The following is a 20,444-nucleotide window of genomic DNA, read 5'->3' on the forward strand; positions in this document are numbered from 1 at the left end:
GGAGTGGCCGCCTCTGCTTGCCCCTGCGTACCCTCTCAAAAGCCCTCGGCTGAGAGCGAGGGAGGGGGGCAGGTGCTGCGCCTTCCCCTGGGCGATCGATTCCTCCCTGCCCACGGCCTACACGCACGAAGCGGCCACGGTTCCCGAATTTCCCCCCGTTCGCCGTAGGAAGGCAGGTGGGAAATCAGAGGAGGAACTCGACGTGTTACCGAAATCTGGAATAAAACTCCTTCACAGCAATGAGGAGTTAAGAAGCGGGCACTCCTTTACTGCAGCGCTGGGGATCGCTCCACCTATCGTGTGCACCGGTCTAGTCTAACTGTGCAGGTTAAATACACACCTGTTATACATAGTCACTAAATTACTGGAAAATGTTATACATAATCATTAACTTTCCGATAAATCATTAGCATATGTAAATGTCTCTCCACCCAGGCGCAGTGAAGGTCTCTGGTGGTCTTCCATAGTCTTCCTCACTTGTCCACTTCTTGGCCTCTCTTAGGTGATTCTGCGCAGTATGATTCTCACCATCATCTATATTAGTTTACATAAAAATGCATGTCTATTCTTAAATATACGTCTATTCTTAAATATAACCTTTCTAATAATTGGTCCTTCAGGCACACCATCTTATTAATATTCTTATGTTAAAACAATCATTGGTTAATCTCACTTAACTCTACTGATTAGAATCCTCGATAATTAGATCGAGGTGGGAAGGGTAAGGGGTTTCCAAGCAGCAAACTGGTGTCCATAACGGTTTCCTTAGTTTCCTAAAACAAAACACTACAAATCAACAAATCTTTGTCAAAGTCCCTGTGGTTAACTGATTTTAGACAATACTTGAATTCTTATGGTTACACGTAGTACATTTTCTAAAGTTCCTAAGTTCCTATGACTACATTTCAAACTTAACACTCCCAAACCTATGCTTCACAATTTTCTACTCCTTAATCAAACCAAACTCTTTTATGTGATTAAATTTTTATTTCTTTACCAGAATATTTGCAATAGCCGGACCGCTGTCCAGCCCCGGCACCCCCAAATCTTTTTTGCAACAGAGCCCAATTTCTTGTTAAGGAACACAAAAGCAGGGTGCGGGTGGGTGTTCCGAAGCTGACGGCCTTTGGTTAAGCAGTACCTGCTGGAGGGGCCCTCCGAGGCTGTTGCAAAGAGACCCAACAGATAGATCATTTCTGGGTACCCGTTTTCAACACACATTAGTCGCAGAAGGAGTGACATCCGGCAGCAAGCTGGAGGGAGATGACAAAATGTGACGCTTGGAAACACTCGGGAGCAGAGAGCAGAGGAGACTCGAGCTTCCACTTCTCTCCAAAGAGAGGAAGATGTCAGGACAAAGCAGACTTTACTGGGTAGCAGGACTGAGGATGCACGAGTCCAACCCCACATGCCGTTAATAACAACATCCCAGGGCAGTTGGCTATTATTATTGCCTGCGTCTATTACAGGGGCAGTGGGGGAGCCAGCAAGAACCTGCGGAGAAAACAAGTGCTGTACCAGGAGTGAGGTACTGTGAGAAAATCATTTCAGGACTGCCTGGAGGATCTGGAAGCCCAATTGCTGTTAGTTTTGATGAAAACTGAGTAACCCTCACCCTCAAGCAATGGCGTAGCAGCAGAAAGAAGTACAGAGAAGTCAGTTTTGTACTGACTAAGGGAGAACAAGATATGTATTTCTTGGAAATGGACGCGTCCATCCTGCAAATGAGAGAAAGCCGATAGAAGAAACAATCTACAGATTGGTGTCAGTCTGCCACAAGTGAGGTTAAGCATAGAAATGAACCCAAAAGACAGGTTTGCAATTGCAGCAAGCTTCAGCTTTGTATGTGGTCATTCCCTCCTAAGCTGCAGTAAGTCAGTAAGACATCTTTCATAGTGAGAAATTAAGGCAGGAATCAATGCATGCCTAAAACCCATTCCAGCCAGATTTCCAGCAACAGCAGTCCTCCCTTGTCTGTTCAGACAGCTGAAGCCCAGCTGTTTTTTTAAGATGCTATGTTTAGTAATGTGCTTGGAAGCATGAGGGCTTACCTGCACCTCTGATGTAGTCTCCCTGTAGCTGAAATGCAAGTTTCAAGGCTGTCACATTTCAATAACGTCACATTTCAGTAATGAAGTCAAATGCTGAAGGTCTCAAGTGTCTCAGATCAAACTCCTCTGCTGTCCAGCAGTCGCACTACATCTTACATCCTAAATGCACACATATCTGCTTCTGAACGCAGTTGCTAGAAGTAATGCTTCCCTCATTTCTTCCCCCCCCTAAAAAAGTTTGTACTCCCCAGACACCAACAAAATCAGCCCAGGCCCGTTTTTCTCCCGGCTCTGAGCAACCTGTCTGACTTGAAATAAATCTCCAGTTACAGCTGTTGTTACTGGCTATAGAAAATTACTGTAGCCAAAACCAGTTTCCTTTTAAATTCTCATCTAATAAAAGACGGAGAGAAAGAGCAGTTATGCCATACCAGGAGGAAAGAAAGCATGTAGTGTAAAAGCTGGCTGTTTTAGTTTTTGAAATGCTATTCAGGAAACCTTTTCCAGTGTTCACTCTTTTCTTGCCTGCACAGGTCAGAGCGTATTTGCTCACACCCAGTGAATACCACCATGTCAGGATGGCTGCACAGGAATCTCACCAGCTTTACTGAGAGTTGAGAATTCTCAAGGGAGCATTTCTTTCAGGCTGAAAAAAATCCCATATTAAAAATATTCGGGGGTACTGTTTGGTTATGTTTTTTCTAAGAAAAAGCTTTCTAATTTCCTACCTAAATTTGCTCATTGCCAGCTTATACCCAATAGGTACCCTTTCAAGACTTTCCTGTAGCTAAACATGTTGGTTTTGTTTCCTGATAGTTACTTCTGAGATTGAAGAACAACAAAAAATGAGATCCTGCCTCAGCATGTGCTATATGGGCTACACAAAGGGGAGCTCTTGGCAGTTTCTCTCCTACAAAGGGCATCCTCTTCCAGTCCTTCAGCAGCATCTCCGTGAATTTGTTTTAAATTAACCTTTCCTGAATGTGGGGCCTTTGACTAATGCAGACAATTCCAGGCGAAGGCTTTCTAATACTCCGTGAAACTTTCAAAACCACCACCTCTGTCAGAAATACTTCATGTCATGTTGTCCTAATATCCCACTGAGTTACTAACTCGCTCTTGCTTTCCTTGAGTTAATAAAACCAGAGCTTCCTTCTTCCCTGGTATTTCTTACTGATGAGCTCCCAGACTTAACAGACAGAAGTCATTGCTGTGACATAAATCGTGGCTTTACACTCAGCATGAAGGTTGATACGGTTTTTATTATTTTACCTGCCAAGGCCACCCTACCCTCTCAGCCAGTCCTCACGCAGTACGTAACAGTGTCACGCATGCCTGTGACGCTGTGCTTGAGAGAACAGGTAACCCCCTCTAACAGGCGCGGTGGCAGACAGAAAGCAGGCAAGCTGCAACTCGCACACACACGCTATTTGAAGGTAAAACCAAAAGCACTCACCCTGAGCTGGATATATTTCGGGAACGATTGCTCCGGTATACTGAAGAGAGGGGATCATTATCCTCTGAGCTATCACAAGCGTCTACAGTGGCATCCCACGCAACAGCAATGTCACAGTCTGTTTCAGGCCCTACAAGAACAAAACCCAGTCTATAATCTCAAGTGCAAGCATAGTTCATCTCCTGCACAGCAACTTCCCCTTTAACAGCTGAAAGACTTTCAGATTAGAAGAAATTAGACCACAAGATAGCCCCACGATGCATCAACACTTTGTGAGCCATTCTGAGGCAAAGAAAGCAAACATTCACACCACCACATCCGTGAGTAGCTCACCTGGGACACAAATCCAAATCCTGCTCTGCTGGTTACAGATTCCCATACCCGATGCAGCAGCACATCTTAGTGTACACAGACACACAAAAACATCACTTCCAGATGAAGAGGGACATTTCAGTTTTTTCCTGGCAGAAAAGGTTTCTTTTGAATGAGGTGTTTCCAATTTCAGATTATTTTTTTTCTTCGTCAGGCCAGATGGGACTGTTACAAGCCTCATGATGTATTCTCGGGCGTATAACAAAATACACATACCTAATCCAAGTGTGAGATTGATGCTCTCATCCCTGTACAGAATCCACAGAGACCTCCTCGCTTCTGCTACAGCCATCCGTGCTGCTGGCTGCAAATTGTGACAGCCTGCTACTTGCACTTAATGTGCTTGGGATGGGTCTGGGATCTGGAAAAGCTGAAAGCATTTCTCCCTTGCCTGTCTCTCCCCACATTTATTATTTTAAATGGGTCTTTCTAATTTCAACTGTTGTTGATTGATTTGAAGGACAGTAGGCAAATTAAGTAGTAAACATTCAGTTCATAGTCCGTGCCCATCAATTGTTTTCCTGCCAGCCTGGGAATTACCATGAGAAAAACAAGGACTGAACTCACCACATAGTCAGATCTAACGATATGGATCACAGAGGGTAACTCTGTTAACAGCACATATACCGCACACATACATCTCACCGCTCGCCCTCACTGTGCCTTGCTGCAGAGAAGACACTCGCACACATCCTAAATTAGAGATGATGTTTCTGCCTCACCCTTCACTCCACAGGATGCTGTCAGCTTTGCTGGGAAGCCAACACCGGAGATGTCAGTGGAGAATTCAGAGCTGCTTGGTTTCAGCTGCTGGTAGAGGCATTTGGGGTGCCCCACCAGGTCCCCATCACCTTGACAGCCTCACCTGGAGCCTCCACCACCCACACACCCTTCCCCATTGGACCCAGATCTGCATTTAAGCTCAGGTCGGAGGGTTCATTTTTCATTTCAGTGGTAGCTATGTTGTAAATTCTCACTTTTTTTGTTTGTTTGTTTGTTCTGTTGGTTTTGCTATTTTATTGCTCTCTTTATTTTCTGCTTTTATTTGGATAGTGTTATAGGAATGTCTTTGACTCCTGCTTAAGTACTGTGGGGCTGTGCATGTGGAGGGGAGGCTTTTGTTTCCTGCTGTCATCAGGTTTAAGTTTGTTTGTCTTCCAGTTTTACTGTAATATGTCTGCATTACCAGAATTAGTGGCAATATGTCAATTAATGAATGTTTCATTTATTTCTACTGGCTGATATAATAAGGTAGTAGCATGTTCTTTTTAAAGGATGCTTGTTAACTTTTGTCTTACTGCTTACGCTTAGAAATACCCAGTCTGATTATAGCATTGTGGCGGAACTTCTTGTTCTTCTGATCATTAGCAACGTTTCTATTACCTGTTTAAGCCTAGGTCAGATCAAGAGGCTGTTTTGGTAACCTATACCTATGGAGTGGTACTGTGGGGAACCCCTTGAGAGCAGGTATGCTTTTTCCAGTGTAAGTCAAAGCCCAGGAGCTTCTTTTCTTGCTCTGGATGTGGAGATGTAAATTGGGCCTGGGGCAGTCATTGGCCTTCCTGAGATTCCCTTCTTCCAGCTTTTAGCTCTATGAGGAGGTAGAAAGCTCCTAGTTATCACAGTGGGATGACTATTCCCAACTTTCTCTGTGGGATCTGGGTGGGACTTGGATTTTGGGGAGGCAGAAGGCGATAAGGCAAAACCTGTCATCTCAGATACAAGGGTCAAAGAGTTTAACCTGGGCCATACAAACTGTTCTTTTTTCCCTGGTTCCTGCTGCAGATTTAAAAGCTACCCTTGCCCTCTCTAGAGAGCCTTGATCTAAATGCTGTAGCTCAGCATGCAGGATGAGCCTGTGAGAGGTGCATGCTGTGCTGGGGAACACTGGGTGCATTGGGGATGGCCCTGGACCGCTGTTCCCCTCCCCGCCCCCTGCTATAATGGCAGGGGGTGAGTGCCAGAGGGCTGGCATCCACAGAGGTTACTGTTAGTCCCTGGCCCTGATAACAAGCTTCCGAAGTCAAAGAGATGCCTCAAAAAGAGCAGAAGGGGGAGGCTCTACAATGAAACACATGCAAAAAAACCAGCCCTGATGTGCAAACCAGGCATCCCCCTCCACCCCAGGGCAGCAGTGGCTGCAGGTGACAACCCTCTAGCCCCAGGGCTTGGCAGCTTGGCTTTGGGCTGTCCTCTCCAGTCCCTCCTTCCTCCTCCTCCTCTCCCTCCTCCCTGCATCAGGCAGGAGCCGCAGGGTCTCTTCCCTCTCTGCTGCGCCTGGGGCTGCAGCCTTCCTCTTCAGCGCACTGAACCAGCGGCTGCTGCGGAGCTCTGGCACCTGTAAGTGGGGGTATCCTGTGTGAATGGGGTGGGGGGGCGCTTTGAACTGAGGTTGGGCTGTTCCTTCCTCTCGGCCGTAGCTGGGAGCCGGGGTAGAACTGCAGGTGCTTTGTTAGCAACAGGTTTTTGTGTCTGCGAGGTGGGATGCTGACCCTGCTGCTCTGAGGTGTGTGTGGGGGGTGCCCCAATTTATTTGGGGAGGTAACAGTGCCTGCATGGGGCTCCTGGTGATGCTAGGCATCTGCCTTCTGGTAAGCAAGCCCCCCCTGCCCTCCCTTGGCAAGCTGCTTAAGTTAGTCCCAGAGAGTGCCAGGCTGCAGTACTCACCAGTTCATGTCCTGGGGGAGGATAGGGGGGTAGATGCCTCTGGCCCAAATGGCTTTGGCGTTCTAAACCTGGGATACACACACGGCAAGTCTTCCCCCCGCCCCAGCAAGGACAAGGCAGCTGTGTGGCCAGCAAGAACCACTGTGTGCGATGGGGGAAAGCATCTGTGTTGCTGCTGCTGCAAGTGCCAATCTAAATGGGCTGGCTGCTTAATGCCTGCACAGAGCTCCAGGTTTTTATAAAGATAAGCCTCTTGCCACTACGAGCACTGCTCTGGAAGAGGGGTGACTAAAGCCATTTGGATGACTTGCTTTGCTTTTTCCTGATTGACTCTACAAATGGCTGTCAATTTAGAAGGGCTGAAATCATGTTGTAAGGGTTAGTTGTCCAATGCTGCTAGTTAACACAGTTGCCCTGCTGAGTCTGGGAAACTGATATGCCAGGAATCAGCGTTATGTTAATGTTGTTGTGAATGCAGGTGCAGGAAGCCTAGTATGGTATTTTAGAACAAGTTTTGTGTTGGCTCTACCTCTAATAGTCCACACTGTATTTCTGTTACTGCTAGCAGTGTAACTGTGTTCAGATCAAACACCAAATGTGCACAGATGTACAGTGGAGAATTCAACCTGAATTTAAATGTTATTTTGAAGGGAATCAACATGAAAACTCTAAAGTTACATTTGTGATGTTTTAAGTCAAGGACAACCCCTTTTAGTCCAGTGAACTACTCATTTCAATTGGAATAGCTCACCAAGGGCTGACTTTGTCATTTTTTTTCCTCAGTGACTAAGTTTTACAGGCTTTTTTTTTTAATATATCAATAGCAGACTACCTCCACTAGGGGAAAAGTGTCTGGAGCTTGAGGTACTTTTTGTTATGTAACTCTATCTACAGAAGACTAGTGCCTTGTTCTTGAAATCTGAACCATACTCAGGGGCTGCCGAGTATGACATGCCATGGGATCGGTTTTGAATATTTTGCTGTAGAGAGGCTAACTAATTGGAGGCAACTCCCTGCAAGGGAGAACCAGTTCTTGAGGCTTGCAATTAGGTACCTGTAAGATGGCATTTCAAACCAAAGGAACAGACCTGTGCTGCTGCTTCTCTCAAAAGGATAATCTTAGCCAGGTAAACCTACTTGCAGTCCTTGCTGCTTGAGGCAGAGCAGTAATCTGATTCTTTTCCCTTATGGCTATGACACCTCCCAAATCTTGGCTTAGTTTACGTTATGCCTATTGCACATCCTAAATTCTGTTGTGTGTTGATGTTTATTTTTTTTTTTTTTTAATTAACATCTCAGTAAAACTTATTTGCTTCCACAGAAATCCAAGACTCCTGAAGGTTAAAAGTTGAATTTATGTACCATGTAATTTGGTAAGCAACCTAACTATGTAGACCTCAGACTGAAGTGTACATCCTGCAGATCCTCATGTGATGGGCTTCTGTCACCCTCATTCGTGGTGTTTGCATCTGGACTTACACTTTTGCTGAATGCACTGAGGCTGATGATGTAGTGACATACAGCAGTGCTAAAGGCAAAGGTACTCACAGGCTTTTTAAGAGGGCTGTGGAGAGAAGTGGGTAACAAACTGCCTGGGGTGTTGTGGCTGTTGCTGCTGTATGAACTTGCAGAGTTCCATAAAGGAGGAACAGGAAGATGGGGAGAAGGCTGGTACAAAGCTTTAAGTTAATTGCCCTGGGTCAACTGCTTCTGTGGTGTTGCTCTACTGATCTTGTGACCTGTGATCTGACCTCATCAAGCTATATCAATGGGTAGTTTTTATGTGAATCACAGTGCATGTGAAAACTGACCCTGACCTTGCAGTTCTTCATTAGATGAGGATGTCTGTATGGTACAGCCATTGCCACTGAAGAAATAGAATGGGATTGCCTACACCGGCTGTCGCTGCTCATGGGACTGAGGTATCTCAAGGGTAAACTGGATGCAGGCTGAGTCTAACCGGGTCATGGCCAACAGGACATCTGTTGCCTTGACCCACTGACCTGCTGAACACCCTGAACTCCTGCAAACTGAAGGCAGGATTTTGTGTGTACTGGGTTAGAATTCCATTGTTTATATGGAAATATAACAGTTGGTAGTCTGGTAGTAGCTGATGCCAGTATTTCATGCATTAATGCCCTTAAACCAGGAGAGGTGGTTATTTAATTGTATAATGACAGGTGACTTCATAGGCTAAAATAATTTCCCACATGGCCTTAAAATTTAAGGATAAGGTGTTTGAAAATTTTGGCTTGACCTCTCCTTGTGGCAGGGTTACTTATCTTGAACCTGTTGACTATTTCCAGCTTTCTGGCATGGTAAATGAAATGTTTCAAGAGTTCTGCATTGACAGAGAAGCGATTGTCTCTCTTGAAGGAGATCATTAACTCTCTCTTTAGAAGTAAAGAGTTACTGTCCTGTTTGTCTTCAACTGTCCCTAGAATTGAAGCCTATAATCCTGATACTGTTGCATTAAAATGCTACTAGTCATCAGGTGACCCTAGTCAATACGGTTAGAGGCTGCTTGTTTTGCTGCTGCTGCCTTCCAGTGGATAAACCTAGGTTGTTATAGCAACTTGCTGGTAGCAGTGTTATGATATGGCTGGTACAGGTTATGTTATTTAAGGTACATAATCAAACTCAGAGGTGAAGATAGCTTAATGGCCCATCAAATAAACTACACTTAAGCATAAGCTGCTTTGAATACTGAAGCAAATGCTATCGGGAACAATCATGACACACTTGAGTTTCAGCTATCACTTGTTGAACAGAATTGGCTTTAGGGGAGTGGAGACAGAGCTTGGTTCAAGATGTGAACTTGGGTTTGTTGTGATGGAAACCTTAGAGTGCAGGGGCAAAACAGAATAAACCCTTTTTAGAGCTGAAATACATATGCATAGCTAACTTGCAATAGGTGCATGTAATGGTAGTTTCCAGTAGCTATTTTCATTGAGGTCTTAGGGTGGTGGTAACCTGGTGCAATAATATTAATGCTAATCAGTGATAAAATGGATCCTCAGAGAAGAGGAGATTACAAAGCAGGACAGCTTACCATGTCACTAGTGGTGCATGTTGCACTCCCCTTGATCCCTGACAGGATGCCATGTACCTGGAAAAACACAGGAAAGGGGACATGGATGACTCTGTGGGGAATAGCCTATGTTTGGACAGAGAACCACCTCAAACTCGACAGCTTGAACCCCACAGGTTACTAACAGGTAACCTCTTGGCATGATAGGAGTATGTAAAATTTCTGACCTCTGTTAGAGGTGTTTATCAATGTTGTACAGTGGAGGCTTAAAATTTGAGTGGTGTTAATTGCTCAGAGCATAATGAAATTAAGTCACTGAGGCAGTAAATGGGAATTCAAGAGTACTAAATGGATTCAGATGAATAGAGCAACTCACAGAAAGATTCAGTGGATTAATCTATAAGTGAGTATTTAAAGTAATTGTGTAGATGTAGATGCTGGTGTGCCAAGTGCATAAAAGTGAACAGTTAACAAGTAGGAAGGTATTGGAAGAGTTCAGTCCACTTCTTTGATCTACTGTCCTTCTACAGACTATTAGCTCTTTATAGAGAGATGCTACTATGCAGGTTAAACCCTTGCTATAAGCCGATAGAGATGTTTTTTTTCTGTTTAGTTTATACAGTTATTTAAGATTAAAGGTAGTGCCTCTGGACAAATCTGACCTTTGGTTGCAGCTAAGCGTTAAGGATTTGGCACTGACTTGCTGCATATGTAGTCTACCTGTTCTGCCCTTTGTCGAGGCAGACTGTTCTGTTTAATTTTTAGTGAAGCCTAATCAGGTATTCCACTACCTGGGAACTTCGGTGAGGAGGTAAAATGCTATTTAATTGTAATAAGCTCTTACTGATCCCTGATACAAAATGCAAACTACGTAAACTCTACAATTAGTTTCATGTTAAGCGTGCAGCTGGCTGGGTTTGAACTAGTATATACCAAGCGGTAGGGGGCTGGGGAGTTAAAGGGTGTATTTTTGAGCTACAGTCTCCAAAACAATGTCAGTATTATGAGACTTCAGGCATTAATTACATGTGACAAAGTCACCCTAAAAGCAGCATTAGCTCAAGCCCTGGCTGAGAACAAGCAGGGCTTGTAGCTGTTGTTCCAAGACTTACTTCTATGTGGAGTAGGCTGAGTTTTTCTTATGTAGGGGGAACAGCTTATTCTTTTTTTTAATGGTATTTCACACACACCTTGACTTGCATGTCATCACAGCAAATATCTGGAAGGAGGGTGTTGGTCTTGTAACTCTGGACCTGTTACTATCACTTTTGTCAAAAAATGGATGCTTATTGGGTAGCTTCACCTGGTTTTGATATATACTCCCCTTCCCTCTTGATTTGTAAATAAAATACTTGCTTTCTTTTCTATGTAGACCGAACAGAGATTCTCAGCATGACTATTGCATTGAGGTGGGTCTTCCAGCTAAGGAGAAGAAACAAATACACTCCAGATCATGGGCTCTGTTTGCTTTCATGCTTATTTCATATTGGGCAATAACACTTCCATGCTAGAATAGATATAAATCAAATAATTATATGGCTCTTGCTCATTTTTCACAATAAGCATACGTAAAATCTAGTGCAAAGAACCTTTGTGATGTGCTATTTGCATTGGTATTGTTTTGGTTCTGGCTGTTGGCAGCTCACATGTTCTTAGGTAGGAGAAAGGAGGCTGGGAAGGGCAAGAAAAATTCTTCACTTCAATACCTCCAGATAGAAACCAATTTTCTGGGTAAAATAAAACAATAAATAAAAAATCCATTTATCTTTCAAGTTCTGTTTTTATAAAGTTTAAAAAGCCATGCAGGGGTCTGTCATAAATACTGCCAAAATCTTTTGTGCCAGCCCTTGGTTTCATGAAAAAAATGCTGTCCTGTTAGGATTGAAACATCAGTGTTCTGATGTCTAGGCTGAGGGTAGCACTTCAGGAAGCTGTCACAAGCACACTGATTCTTTAATTCTCTTAATTTATGCTTGTATAGAGGTGTTTGGGGTTTTTTTTGGTTTGTTTTTTTTTAATACTGGTTTTGTACTGAGTTTGCCTTAGTGAGAGTAACTATTTGATGGCCAATCAGATCAGAATTTTTAATGCTGGACTCCACCTGGAGGCTTGGCTGCAGTAATCTCTACCTGCATTTGCATTTTCAGTTCCTATTCTGCTGCCATGAATTTTGCCATCCTTTGTTGCCTACACAGCAGTACCTGTCTCCCGGTAGGCTTCTGTAGTTACCATAAAATACAATTTTAACTTGGATACAAAACAACATGAATTAAGGCTTATAAATGGACAGATTTTTTTAAGTGTTATTGTCAAAATAGAAGTAATTTTTCAGCTGTGTCTGTGTTTGATCCAAGGAGCACTCTGACAGTCTGAGCAAATTGTTCCATTTTGGGAGCTGAACCACTTGCACTGTTCCCAGTTCTGTCTGGGGTTTGCGTGGGAGGCAATGCTGGCTCTTCAGCTGCCTGGAGCAGTTGAAAGTGGGGAAAGGAGGGGTGGGAAATTGGGCTAACCTGCTTAATTATTTACTTGGGACCCTGCCTTCCCAACAGCATCATTCCATGTCACAGAATGGAACTTTTTAGAGGGACAAGTACATGGTGTGTGAGGAAGCACTTAACTGCTTCCTCCGAGGCTCACTGCAGAGGACACAATACAGAGCAGATTGGTTTGCCATATGTCTTGGCAGCCTGTGGCTCTGCAGTGGACTAAAACGGAACACATCCATGCCATGTTTCTGTATGGACTAATAACTCGGTGTCAGTGAACCCTGGGCTGAGTTCTGGTCATTCACTCTGCAGTGATTACAGCATCCTCTGTGCCTCCCCATCCCCCCAATTTGTGGGGGAGGCATAAACTATACCATGACAGTTCCTGCTTCTCTCTACCTAGTGAATTAGCTTGCAACCTGACCAATGGGCTCCTAAATTGCTTATTTTGTTTGCCAATTTCGTTCTCCACTGGGACTATCTCATGGCTGTCCCGCCTCTCAGCTTATACCTAAACTATGATTATTCTTGCTTCCTCCTTCTACTTACTTTCCCAATTACTCTGCTTACTTTCAATACTCCAAATGACATGGCTGTCATCTCTACCTGAGTGCTCTGAAAAGGAGTGACTCATGTGCAGAGCCTTAACTTGCACATAAGATCAGATGATTCAGCTTTCTGCCTACCGTCCAGCCAATATTAAAGGACTAGTGATGGTAAAAATCAGCTGCTGTGCTGGAAGGTGGCAATTTAGGAGGCTGGTCTCCCATTAGTGGGGAATTTAGTGTTGCAAAAAGCCCGGCACTGACCATTTAACTGTTCTTATAGCTTAATCCACAATACTTACTGCTAAGTGCTCACTGGAGTATCTCTCCAGTGAAAAAAACTCAGACCAGTTCACATGATTTTTAGTGGGGTCCCTGGCCACTTACCCATGACAGATGGGAAGCCGCTACTTACAGACTGGATCCCAAGAGAACTTAATTGAAATAGTTTACTGAAATCTTCTCAAGTAGGGACTTATTTTCCCTTCTGAATTCAAGTAATACATTAAAATGGACTAATACGAGCAAGGTCTGAGGAGGTAGAAGAGGGTGTCAAGCATGTCATGTTCAGTGTCTGGCTCACAGGACTAGTGGACATGTTTGATCAGCCAGCATTAGTGAAAGAGAAGAGAGATCTGACAGGTTTGCTAGCCTACTTTCAAAGCACTCGTAATGCTTGCTGCACTCTAGCTACACCTGTTACTGGTGAACAGGGAGAATGCTGCTCTTGCTGTATTAGCTTTCTTCTACAGTGGTTTCTTTGAAGGTTTAGTGCTCCGCCACAAAGACCCACTTAATTTAATGAGAAACTCATCATCTCTCTGCTCAATGCCTGTCTGAATAGCAAAGGTGAGGTGGAATGAGCGCGCTTGGCTTTCTGCACGATTCTGGCTTGTGTAGTATAGCAAGCCCAGTACGCTTCTGGATAGTCCTAGATTATGCAGTGAGGTGGGGATGAATACTCTAAAGGGAAGGTACCCTAAGTATTAATATCTTTGAACGTGTCCTAAGTAGCAGGTAAATTGCACTGACTTACAAAAGGAGATTTCTCGGAGTCCTTGTGTTTTCAGTATAATACTACATCAAGAGAACAAGAGCGGTATCAGGGGGCATAACAGAAACACAGGAAGCGTGTTCTAATACCTTCACTTAGCCTCACTAAGAATTGCAATTGCTCTTAATTACGTTCTGTACAATTTCTAAACTGATGTTCTCTCTCATACGTGCTAGGCTTCTGACTTGGCAGCTATTAATTTAAGGCTTGGGTGTAAGTCTCTGTTATCATGACTAGGCCAAGCCCTCTACTGAATGCATTTGTGTAATTTCCTTGCACTCTACTCAACTGAGAGCCTTTTGATTATTTTCCCCTGTGCTGCTGGCATTAGGGTTAGTACCATTCTTGTTTCTCAGCCTGCTGCTGGCCAAGAGAACTAAGGCTAAAAAGACTCCTTAGATTCCAGTTGCAAAAAGGCCACTAACAGATGCAAAACTTTAAGACTTGGGCTGTGAGTGGTCTTGGGGGAATTCTTCTGAAGATGACAAAAAGCTATTTCCAAGTATAAGGGAGCTAAAATCTTATGATTTGCTAGGCAGCTTAATAAAATGGCTGGATAAGTGTGCCTGTGTGTGGAAATCTTACTTTTATCTCATTTCAGGGAACAGTTGGCTGAGATTTTAGTTAAAATTTAAAACAGCCTGTGACACATAGAATAGGAAAACCTTAAATTCAGAAGCTTAAAGCTTGACTAAACATTAAGCAAAAACATAGGGGTAAAATGACAAGCAATAGGTAAGCAGTCTAAGCTCTAATTCTCCATGTATGTTATGTTACAGCTATCACAATAGAACACACATGCAGAAAACATTTTCTCTATGTTGCTTTGCTACCAAAGTGTTAGGTAACTTTCATTTTACTGTATAACCAAGTACTCACTCAGCTCATGTTAAAAACACTGTCACTGTATCTGTTCATGCTATCAATCCCTGTTCTCCTTGTACAGTATGTCATACAGCTTCATAATGGATAAAAAGGCAAAACAAGTAACTGACAAACTTCCACACCCTATTCAGCTATTAGCCACAGGAGATACTTCAGCTTTTGAATGTTTCTGGGCAAACTGGTAGAATACATCTATGTGCTTGAAAGGATAAAATGCATACATTACCATCTTAAGGTCAGCTACTAGCAAACGGCAGAAAATGCTTAGCTATAGCAAGGTTTTGCTATGGTAAATTTTCTGCTTTACTCTTCCTCATTTAGTGTGGTAATAAACCCCATGTTTGACAGGAAAACTGCGTCATATTATGTGAATGTCAGAAGAATGAAGGCAGGGTGGGAAAAATTATATATTCTAGAGAAATGTAATAGACTTGCTGTGAATGCCTCACCTTCCATTAGCATCTTCTGATTTACATTTGAGATTTGGCTTTTTGGTGAAAGGTTTTACATTCCCACCTCAAGGGGATGAGTAATCTGCAACTAGTCTTGTTTTGTTTATTATAGCAATCCTACTGCTAGCACTGCTCTTCATAGTTAGACAGGATAGGAAAAGTTTAAGATCTTTTAAAAAAAACCAAACAACCTTTGACAAAATATTTTTCTTGGTCTCAGCTCAGGCTACCCAGATAAATGACAGTTAGGGGAGGATAAACAGTTTCAGTCCATTCATAAGAGCTCAGCATGCAACTTTAAGATTGGTATGTCTCCCTGGGATTGCTCATTTAAAAATGAGAGATTTGCTTCTCATTGTATACTTGTTTTTCTTCATGGAAGTAAACGTCAAGAAGAAAAAAATTTTATATTGCAACTTGCTATTTTTAGTGTAGCTTTTCTTTCACAGCTCCTTTTTCCTAGCTGAAAGCCTGCAGCTTCCATTGGATATTCAGGGCTTATTTTGAGGTAAGACACTGTGAGGTATTTCATATCAAATATCATCAAAATGCTGATGCATGAAAAAGTAAATAAAATACTTCAAGTTCTGCTACCTTAATTCATAAATATCCTCGGAGTTTGTACTTTAAAGTTAAAGTCTTATATTACGCAGACTGACCACTTCTGCTTATATGGGAAGCTGACATGAAGTGCAAAATGAAGTTAAAACATACCTTAAAACAATTTCGATGAAGTTAATGATACTCTGATGGAATCTTGACTTAGGAAAAAGGCTGTCTTGCCTGTGGCATTTATCTTGGCAAACCCAGGTGCTCCAGTTTGTTAGCGACAGCTTCTGCACTTCTGCCTGTCGCGTACTTGCGCTTCAGTCTGGAACTTGGTGTTTGGCTGTTGTTGAAGCCTTGCTCTTTCTCTGGAAAAGGAAGCAAAGATAAGCCCTGTAACTGCAAACGTACATCATTCATGTCTAACCTACTGACATGTATGACGCTATGCTAAAGTATTTCTGAAATTTACAGCAAAATGGGAGAATGTATTGCCACATTTTACCTTTTTAGATTAAATGACCCCTTATCTTACAATATTTCCCTGTAGGTCATACTTTGGAGCCCTCTGGTCTGTCCTGTGACTTCCTATAGACTTATAAAATCGTTTAGGTTGGATAAGACCTTTAAGGTCATCGACTCCAACCGTCAACCCAACACCACCCTGCCCACTCAACCATGTCCTCAAGTGCCTTGTCTATGTGTTTTTTCAACACCTCCAGGGATGGTGAGTCAACCACTTCCCTGGGCAGCCTGTTCCAATGCCTGACAACCCTTTCAATACAGAATTTTTTCCTAATATCCAATCTAAACCTCCCCTGGTGCAACTTGAGGCCATTCCCTCTTGTCCTATCACTAGTTACTTGATAGAAGAGAGCAGTACCCACCTTGCTACAGCCCCCTTCAGGTAGTTGTAGAGAGCAATAAGGTCTCCTCTCAGCCTCCTTTTCTCCAGGCTGAACAATCCCAGTTCCCTCAGCCGCTCCTCATAAAACTTGTGCTCCAGACCCTTCACCAGCTTCGTTGCCCTTCTTCCTGCGCTTGATCCAAATCTGCGTTGAATTAAATCGACCAGAACTAAATACAACAAACGAAATGAGCCCTGAGTACCGAACAGCGTGGAAGTATTTCATGTATTCTGTAAGCTGCTGTCCCGCTTACATGCTGTTATGGTGCCTGCCACTTTTGTACGTCATGTTGCTGCTGCCTCCTGTTGAGCTGATAGCTTGGTACAAACCCCAGATCCTTGTCTGTAGTACTACCACATGGTCAGTGGTTCCCCTGTTTTTTTCCTGCCTCGCTGCATACTGCTGTGCAGTGTGTCCCTGTCGAATAGCATTTTGGTTTTAATCTGGTTTCCATAGGAAATGGTCTTTTGCAACCAAAATGCCCGGCTGGCAATTGGACCGCTTTCCCTGCTATTGCTTCCTCCAAAACCACCACTTTTCATTAAGGCAGAGGTCACCTGTGACCACTTCCCATTCTCCTACTACTTTACATGCCCCTCTTAATTCTTAAAAATAGCTGCTAATAGCACTTCACTGAGTTGGGAATGTTCACAGTTGATTTTTTTACATTTTTTTGGGGCAAGAACAATTTGTTTGTCTTGGTCAATAGCTTTTTCTGAGCCACAGGATAATCCATGCATTTGTCTCTTCCTTATTTCTAAGACACTTACAGAAAGAGGTACTGCTATTTTTGCCATACCTCAGTGGCTGCATTTTGCAAGCAGGATTTTCTAACTTTCCAGCAGACCAGAGATGCTATCATTTTCCAAGGTCTCCAGGAAATTTCTGTAGTTGACCCATTACTGAGTATAGAGCTCAGGGCAAGGGAAGAACAATTTTTTTAGCACTTACCACATTAAATTTTCTTTTTCCATGACAACAAGCTTCTGTTCTTCATGTCTCTGAAGGGTCCTTATCTTTGTTTCAGCTTCTAAAGCCTCAGAGGATTCTGTGATGAAATTTCACACACACAAAAATCAAGACAACAAACCCAGATAGCTGTGTGCAAAGGTGAAGCAGTGTTGGCTGGCTCCAGTGGTTACTAGACTTCCTCCATGTGGCCAACAAAAATAACTGCATTCACTTCATAATTACCTTGAATTGTTACTGCAAAAACAGAAAATAGATTTTCCATATCCAGTGGCATGAGATTGTCCCAGTTACGCTATAAGACTTTATACTGCATATTTGTATATCGGTGTTGTTAACTGGGATTTCAACAGTATATGAGCCTCGTGTTTAAAAATCCAGTGTGTGGGACAGGGCGGTTTTTCACTAGTGGAGACTCTTGCTTTACTTCTTTGCAGATTTTCCTCTGATATATTAAATAAAATAGGGAGGCCATGCCCTTATCAGATTAGCGTGTGGAAGCAAATTACTTTTATTTATCATTTTGTAATGTTTACGCATTGCATTATTTTTCCCTTTTCTTAGATGACTTATGTTTGTCTTCTGTGCCTCTCTCGATTATTTATCACTGTCTGTTTTAGCTGGCAAGTACCTTGTGAAAACACAAGGCACTGCCTTCATTTCTCCTTCCAGCCAATCCTTTTCCACCTCAGCTTCAATATGATAAAAATCCATGTACCTTTTCCATTTCCTGTAAGCTACGGTATTTGTATGGCAAATTCACTGTGTTTGCCACAGCCACAATGCTACAAAATTTCATTAGTGCAACTGTGATCAGACTACATAAGACAAACAGTTTTGCCTTGAGGCTGTTTGCAACTTCTTGTTCATCAGTTATGATCAAAAACCATTCCAGAGTTCATTACTGAAGAGACTGAAAGCTGTTGTTTTACAACACATTGTCAGAAAAAGAGAGAAAATCCAAGATATGTGTCCAAAGAAAAATTATAAGTTATTCCTCCTGCTTTTAGTGTGATAAGGTACCATTTCAGTTGTCTTAATGGACAGAATTGTAAGTCAATTGATTCACTAGAATACTGCCATTGCACAGGAATGACCCACAAGGATTTGTACTCCTGGGTCCAAAGCCTCATATTAGTACTACCCACGTAACAATGTGTACTCGTAAAAGCCTCGCAAAAGCCTGTGTAGCCCATGAACGGTTGTGTATATATGGTGCAAAGCAGCAATAAAACCTGAACCACAGATATTCCTTCTCTGTTCTTGCACAGAGCAACAGGGCATGGAATGACAAAGAACTTCTCCCTCATACCATCAGAGACCCCTCAACCTCTCAAAAAGCCAAACGACAGAATGCAGGCAAGGAAAGTCACCTCTATCTCATCTGCAGGGCTGCTTCATGACAGCACAGGTCCTCTTGGTCATGGGGACTGGGAACAAACACAGCGTGAGGCAAAGGCTGTCTTCCCCAAGCTGGAGTGTCTTTTTTGCAACACGACCTCTGGGAAGCAAAGGATTACAGAAGAAAATTAGCGTTGATTTACAATAATAGTAGTAAAAAAGAATACATTTGTGACCATCCTATTTGCAGAGAAATGCTGGAGAACAAGAACTTAGGTGGAACCTCAGAGAAGCCAAAACAGAGGAGCCAAATACATGTTTATTTCTATTAGAGGATGAGAAGGGGCAGATGGCCTGACTTTTTCCAAACTCTTGGGTTTGGGTGTATTGCTACTCTTTGCCAAAATTTTCAAAACCAGACGGGAGACCTACCAAGAGCGCAAGTCTTGTGCTTACTCTGCACAGAGCAGAACTCCCATTTTCTCGCAGAGCGGCATTTACTCTCTGAAATCCAGCAATTAGCCTAGTGTAGCTCCATCCCTTGCTTCGTTCGCTCCAAACGTCTAACAAGCGTCAGATTACTGGCACCACCTGCTCTGTTTCTTGCTATTTCACTTCCCCTGTGTTAAACCAAGCTCCTTGCTTACTCTCATCACTAGCCATCAGGAAAAGAAGGCTTGACCGCAAGAGCCCTTGCATTTCTAACTTGGTTAATACCACTGGTTGGCAGCTTCAGAAGTCACTTAATGCTACAGAGCAAACACTGGCGTGTTAGATTCCTCGTTACAGATTTGGGCCTCATCCCGCAGAGCATGCCAAGCCCTTCCCAGTGAAGGACGCTCCCGTGGCAAGCTCTGCTTCTCATCTAGATGGCGATCTCCCCGGGCAGGGAGAGCTTGGGCTCCTGCTCCTTACTCCCTGGAGAAACTGGCTGGGGGAAGATGAGGAAAGCGAGCCACAAAAAGTCTATTTCTTCTCACGAGCCAAGAGGGAGCGCGAGAGATGCTGAGCTTTAAATGGGGTTTTACTGATGCAGCATCTCCTGGGATTTAGAAAGCACAGCTCCAGATCTGTGATTAAAGGAATGGTGTAAACTCCTATTGTCAAATACCTGTGTTTGAATTCTGCCAACACTCTTCATCTTGGGCATGTTTGTATACAAATGCATCAGTGCCTGCTATCTTGTAAAACTGGCATTAAAACACTTTCGACAGCAGTTGACTCTGATCTCCGGCTAGTTAAAACATTTGGCATGTAATACATCTGAATAAAAATATTCTCAATTGTTTTGAAAATATGTTGGATAAAACCAGGAAAGGTAAATAAACAGTCTTTCTCCATAAGGACAGCCAAAGAGAATATACAACTATTCCAGCTAGCTTGTATATACTGCTTTCTTAAAAGACACAAGCAGCCATTTTTTTCCGAGAGATTTCAGATTCTTGTTTACCTACCTTAATGTGCAGACATTTTAATGAACATGTGAAAATACAGACCCGTTGCAAACATCGTACTGCTGTTGACTTCTAAAAAGGCAGAAGACGCTAGAACACGATGTTTTTTTCACTGCTTCGCTTGTTTCAAACCTGAGGCATATCAGAATAAATATTTTGTTACTGCGCTTGCTATCTGGAAGTAAAACACTTGCAGAGGCTTTCATGTTGCTGAATTTCATCGA

At 43.0% G+C, this 20,444-nt stretch overlaps 1 long non-coding RNA gene across 2 annotated transcripts; it reads right to left on the reverse strand.

Annotated features, from left to right (window-relative positions):
* Positions 1–282: 282 nt before the first annotated feature.
* LOC142031151 (uncharacterized) lies at positions 283–19,781 on the reverse strand. 2 transcript variants are annotated; one of them, XR_012650443.1, is made up of 8 exons: positions 18,799–19,781; positions 17,408–17,504; positions 16,436–16,600; positions 15,717–15,916; positions 9,599–9,655; positions 3,508–3,637; positions 2,052–2,210; positions 283–1,494 (listed from the first exon to the last, which is right to left on the reverse strand). It is a non-coding gene; the product is annotated as an uncharacterized LOC142031151 (long non-coding RNA). The 2 variants fall into 2 exon arrangements; XR_012650430.1 differs by having other exon boundaries at positions 16,436–16,625.
* Positions 19,782–20,444: the final 663 nt, after the last annotated feature.

This window comes from Buteo buteo, chromosome 1 (assembly GCF_964188355.1).
Source record: "Buteo buteo chromosome 1, bButBut1.hap1.1, whole genome shotgun sequence".
Classification (NCBI taxonomy): Eukaryota; Metazoa; Chordata; class Aves; order Accipitriformes; family Accipitridae; genus Buteo; species Buteo buteo.